Here is a 6,126-nt window from a genome sequence, read left to right as displayed (position 1 = left end):
TATATATATGTATCCAAGAAACCGTGTTAGTTATAACAGGTGCCTTTGTGGGGCTTTAAATGTAGGCCTTGAGGCTTCCCATCAATAACTAAACCAATGCTCGAACACATCATATTTATTCTTGTGATTGTAGGAGTCTTCTAACTATTATATTTCTGATTACCCGAATCCAAGGAATAGAACGAACCCAAATGGGTGCCTTTGTGGGGCCTTAGGTGTAGGCCTTGAGGCTTCCCATCAGAGTTCATTCTTATGCTTAGACTCTTGAGATCGCTGAATAGGATGAATCCAAATGGATGCCTTTGTGAGGCCTTAGGTGTAGGCCTTGAGGCTTTCCATTAGAGTCCATCCCATACTTAAGCGTTCTATGATAATCATGATATAATAGAAAGAAAACTAGAAGGTAGGTCGATTACTTGCGCCCCAAGTAACTTCGGACTTCTCGTTTATCAAGGATTGTCGTGGATGGGTTAAGTCCACATAAAGTTCTTTTTTATGCCTTGAGGCCAAGGACTTTTAAACTAATCAGATTTACATGCCTGCGGGCTTAGGACTTGGATCTGATTTAAGCATTGAAGATATATTTAAATCGGATCCAAGTATTGAGAAAGCTTTGTCATAGTGATTTTGCTAGAAACAAACTTGCATATAACTAAAAATATACAACATATTGCTAGACTTTAAAGAAAGAGAAGACAAAGACAGAGCAAAGCAGGTCGGGCAAGATTAAACCTTATCAATTAAGGCTGATCGTCTTGCAGGTCCCTATCTTTGTGGTTCTGTCAAAGGTCTGAAAGCTTAGAGGTGGAGAGGGGAGAGGAGAATACAAAAGGGTGAATCGATACTACAACAAGTTAGAGCAGGGTAGCAGAGCTATTACAAAGTTTAGGAGAAAAGATTATCCCGAGGGGGATGAAAGCTTGGGCTGACTACAGCTTCGTTTTGAAAGGCAAATCTGGCTTTTTGAGCAGAGTTTGTGCTTTTGTTTATTTGTTTGAGTGTCCTTATTCCTGTCTTCTCTTCTTCCTTTTATAGACTACTCGGTTTGGCTCCTGTAGCGACAGCTTTGCCCAAATGCGGTCTGAGGGTGATGACTCATCAGCTTTATTACATGTAATACCACCATAAAGTACTTTATAGGATGTGCAGTCTAATCAGTCTACACCACTTGGTCCTTGGGTAGGTAGGCAAGTGGCCTTTGTGAATTGTATCAAGTCAGAAAAGGCCCTTTCCTGACTTCCCAAGTTTAGGCTGGGCTTTGATCTTTTATTCCTCCAGGCCTCCTTTTGGGCCGACTCCATCCTTGGGCCTAAAGTTCAGTTTTAACCCAAACAGTGCCCCCTTCAATTGATATTAAACCTGGAATTCCAGGCGCCAATATTAATTGAAAGAGATTCCTTATTAAACCCACGAATACCTTGCGATTGAACTTCTGCGAAAGGAATCCTTCTGCGAAAAAACTTCCCTACTTCTTCCCACCATTTTTCTCTGTTGCCCGACAAGGCCGCCACATTTGTGCCACGTGGGCGATGCAGCCCGTTGAGTAGACGGCGTAGGGTGGCGATTCCGTCGCCGGACTCATAAGATGGTGGGGTTTGGCTGGATCCTGAAGCCATTTGATGAAGATAGAGAAAGAAGAGAAAGAAAGAGGATAAAGATGCAACCTTGTCGGGCAACAGAGAAAAATGGTGGCAAATTTTTTTTTTAATTTTATAAAATTTATGCATTTAAAAAATAATAATTTAATCATAATATTAAATATTAAAACAATATATTATAAAAATAAAAAAATAAACCCAAAAACTAAAACAGTTGTCTTCCCCATCCCAGCCGCATTCACCCAAACCCATGTCTTCCCTATCCCCAGAACTTCCTTTCTCTTCATGCTCTTCCATCACCACTTGGTCAGTCATTGTCTTCATCTCCCACTTGAAGTCAATTTTCATCTTCCACCCAAATTGCAACAAATCTCAGCAAAAAAGTTTGAGAATTTTGGGAATTTTCAAAAATAGAATTCAAATCGAGAAAGATTAACATTAACGTACATCGTAGGCTTCCGAGATTTGCTTGAATTTGGCCTCAGCGACCTTCTTGTTGTTAAGGTTTTTATCTGGGTGTCACTTCATGGCAAGCTTCCGAGGTTAGAGTGAGAGAAGGAGGAAGAGAAAGAGTGAGAGAAGGAGGTCGCCGGGATTAGGTGCGATGGCAGCAATGGTGTGTAGGGGATGGGCAATAGGTTCCATTTTTTCCTTTTTTTTCTTCTGAGTTATCTATCTCAGATCATGTGGGACGACGACAATGATGTGTAAGGGATGTGGCTGCCACATTTTCCCATCTCTAGCTATTGGTTGTTTTGGGGTAGGGTGGGGTGGGGTGGTTTAGGGGTTGGGTTGCAGGTGAGGGGAAGGAGGAGGTTGAAAGGGGTTGGGTTACAGGTGAGAGGAAGGAGGAGGTTGAAGGGAGGGGAGGTGAAGAGAGTGAAGGGGGGTTGCGGGGAAGGGGAAGGGATGGGTTTTTGGGTTTGTTTGTCTTTTTTTTTATAAATTAATTATTTTTAAATGTATAAAAAAAATTATTTTTTGTCACGTGGCATAAATTTGGTAGTCACATCAACACAAATGTGTATTCCATATTTGCCACATCATCACTTAATAGTTTACTTAACGGATTTTCTAACGGATGTATTATATTGAAATAAAATAGTAGGTGAGGTATGAAAGTGAAATATTTTAAAGATGTTGTATAAGGTTGTAATAGACCTCAAACCTGATGGGGTATTATGTAATTTACCCTAATTATTATTATATCTTAAAAAGTTTAATACTACGTTTTAGTGATATTTTTTTTTTTTTTTTTGTAACATAAGGGAATAGATCACCCCAAAACTAACTCAATAAATTATTGCAAACAGTTCGAGTCTTAAGATACTCCAATCAATCATCAAATAAATGAGTTCCAAACTTAGTAGTGTTCTTCTTTACCTGTAAGTGGGATGTCTTAGATTTCAATCAATCATCAAATAAATGAGTTCCAAACTTAGTATCTTATATTATTGTATAAAAAAAAAAAGTTGTGAAAAGGAGAATTCGAACTGACATGCATATGAAGGGCACATCCGCTTGGGAGGAGGATTGTCTGCCCTCCAAGTTTCGGTGCCCTTCCATGCCCTCCTGTTTTGTGTGGTCACGGTTAAGTCACGTTAATATTTTATATTATTTTTTTATAAAGATAATAAAACAAAAATAAATAATAATATAAAATATTAACGTGGTTTAACCGTGACCACACAATCAGGAGGGCATGGGAGGGCACGGTAACTTGGAGGGCAGACAATCCTCCTCCATCCGCTTGAGCCAATTAACTATTCCATGTCAGCTCAACGCCTCTAAAATTCACAAACGTTCATAATCACAACCTTATCCATACAATATATCTAATCATATATAAGGGTGGATACAGTTTGTTGTGCCAGGTGCGGATTGAAAGATATGGGAAGTTCATTCATCTGTTCAAATTTTTAACAATGCCGGAGTACCCGAAAAATTAATTACTAGGTTTAAACTTTAATTTAGCTACTACATAAATGATAAATCATATTCCTAATTGCAAATTGATTTTATGAAGTTCATTATGGTATTAGAACAAGTTGTCCCGTGTGTGAAGCTCGACGGCCACAAGTGGTACTAGACTTAAAAATTCACCACACGTACATGTTGAGAGTATGAATTCTACATCGGGGAAAGAAGGAACGTTACATGTGCTTATAAATAATTAGGTTACTTTCCATATTGTCAATTGGTTTTTTTGTGGAATCTCAACTTCTACATGATAAGTTGTCCTCTGTATTGCCATTTGAAATTGCAACTGAATCAATCAAATTGTAATGTTGTAAAGATAATTTATGAAATTGAAATTGCACTCAAACTTTAGAGTGTAAAATGTAATTTACCCACTTTAACACTTTGTCAATATCTTTGAATTAAGGAAATGATTATTTCCGAAATCCTTCTATCGGATCCTCCACATCCCTCACGACTGCCGGCAATCCTGCCTCGAACAAGACTGCGAAGCCATCGATTGCGACACCATAGTCACCCATTGACCCCACCCTCCCTCTGCTACTAAAACAGATTAACCCTTTCTCCAACGGAAGCAAAGGAATCGTTGCAATCTCAACCAGATTTTCTATCGGGATCACTTGCAGTCTCAACCCTAAAATCTACATCGGAATGCCGATAATAAATATCCTCTTCTTGTGCAAAGGAAATATACTATAATATGCTCTATGAAGATGATGTAAAATCGAAAAGAATTTAATTCGTTTTTTTCTTTCCCTACATCTCAATTAGGATTTTTAATTGTAAAATCGAAACTATATAATTCTATGGGGAATGCCCGGCACATTTCTCATTGGGCCTCTCCTAATTTCTTTCTTTTCACTTAACAAGTATCATTTGTCTCTAAAATTATTCAACACCATAGAAACCAGAGTTTATTAAATTCATTTTCAAAAATATCATTTCACTCACACACCTCTAGTAATGGCATGTTTATCAACACCATAGAAACCAGAGTTTATGAAATTCATTTTTACCAAGTAGAATGATACGTTTATCAACACTTAAGTAATAAATCAATTATCAATTTTTATGTCTTTTAATTTCTAAAATCTTAACTACAATTTTAACCTCATTAGCATTATTCATAAATTAAAGGCCCAGCAATGACTGAACAAAGGACACTCAGAACATTTCAAACAAAACAGCTTGTCATTGCTTCCAGCTCTTCCCTTTTCAACGTGGTACTTAGGATCTTTAAAACCTTAAAATATGTCATCTTCATTCCTTGCGATTGCGGGTGTTGTTTGGAGGTGAGCTTCGACACAACAAGGCCATGGCTTGCTGCTAAATACGAAGTATTTGTTGCGAGTTATATATTAGTTAAAGTGTAAATAGTAGTTTATTGTCCCACATTGGTGAAATACATATGTAATACCAATTGTAACTCCTTTATATACTCCACTTTAGAGATTAATGAATATATAAGAAATTCTCAAATATTGTCATATATATTACCATGTTTAGTTTAATATTGGTATTTACCATGTTTAGTTCGATATGGTATCAGAGCAGTTCGCTCTTGGTGACCTGTGTGTTGTAATTTTGTACCCACATTTTTCGTGATTTCCTTCGCGCTACAGTATAGTGCGTGAACAGTGGTCCTCTACAGTGCCGTGAATAGTGCTCTGCTGCAGTATTCTGGTAAATTATTTTCATTCCGCTGCGTATCTTTTGTGCCTTTATTATTCGTGATTTTGTTCAATGGCTCAATATAATCATAGTGTTGTTATGCATCTTGGTGGAACAAATAAATGGATAATTGATACTGGGGCCATTGATCATGTGACTAGTGACCCTAGAGTGTTTGATGAGTTATGTGACTATGTTCGTGATCCATATATTACTAGTGCAAATGGAGCACATTCCCTTGTGAAGGGTCAAGGCACTATCTTTCTGACTTCCAACTTTATCATTGGTCTGTGCTTTACTTATCCCTGATGTTAAGTGCAATCTTTTGTCGGTAGGAAAACTTCTTGATACCTTATATTGTTCTGCTCACTTCTACCCTACATATTGTTATTATCAAGATATTCAAACTCAGAAGATAATTGGTCATGGTAAAAGAATAGGGGGTTTGTACATCTTGACTATAGAGGATACTGTTATTTCTGGTTTAAATAATCATCAAGTTTTAAGTGCTAAAGTGGATGACAGACATCAAATTTGGTTGTGGCATCGACGATTGGGACATCCATCATTCAGTTATATGAAACATCTATTTCCTTCTTTATTTCGTACTTGTAGTGATTCGGAGTTCAAGTGTGAAACATGTGTCATGGCTAAGAGTCATCGTGCTTCCTTTCCCGTAAGTGATTCTAAAGCTACTTTGCCATTTGATTTGATACATTCTGAAGTGTGGGGTCCGACGAAAGTTACTTGTAATGGATTCCGTTGGTTTGTTACTTTTATTGATCATTGTACTCGGTTAACTTGGGTGTTCTTGATGAAGAATAAGAGTGATGTTCCGTTACTTCTTCAAGAATTTTGTACAATGGTGTCTACTCAG

The 6,126-nt window shown here is 37.5% G+C and overlaps 1 long non-coding RNA gene across 1 annotated transcript; it reads right to left on the bottom strand.

Moving 5' to 3' along the window:
* Positions 1 to 1,754: 1,754 nt before the first annotated feature.
* On the bottom strand, positions 1,755 to 2,526 carry LOC126625755 (uncharacterized). The gene is made up of 2 exons (XR_007624475.1): positions 2,046 to 2,526; positions 1,755 to 1,946 (listed from the first exon to the last, which is right to left on the bottom strand). It is a non-coding gene; the product is annotated as an uncharacterized LOC126625755 (long non-coding RNA).
* Between the last annotated feature and the right edge of the window lie 3,600 nt (positions 2,527 to 6,126).

The sequence above is a fragment of the Malus sylvestris genome, chromosome 6 (assembly GCF_916048215.2).
Source record: "Malus sylvestris chromosome 6, drMalSylv7.2, whole genome shotgun sequence".
Classification (NCBI taxonomy): domain Eukaryota; kingdom Viridiplantae; phylum Streptophyta; class Magnoliopsida; order Rosales; family Rosaceae; genus Malus; species Malus sylvestris.
Note: the sequence above shows the minus strand (reverse complement) of the source record. Positions and strands in the feature narration are given on the sequence as shown.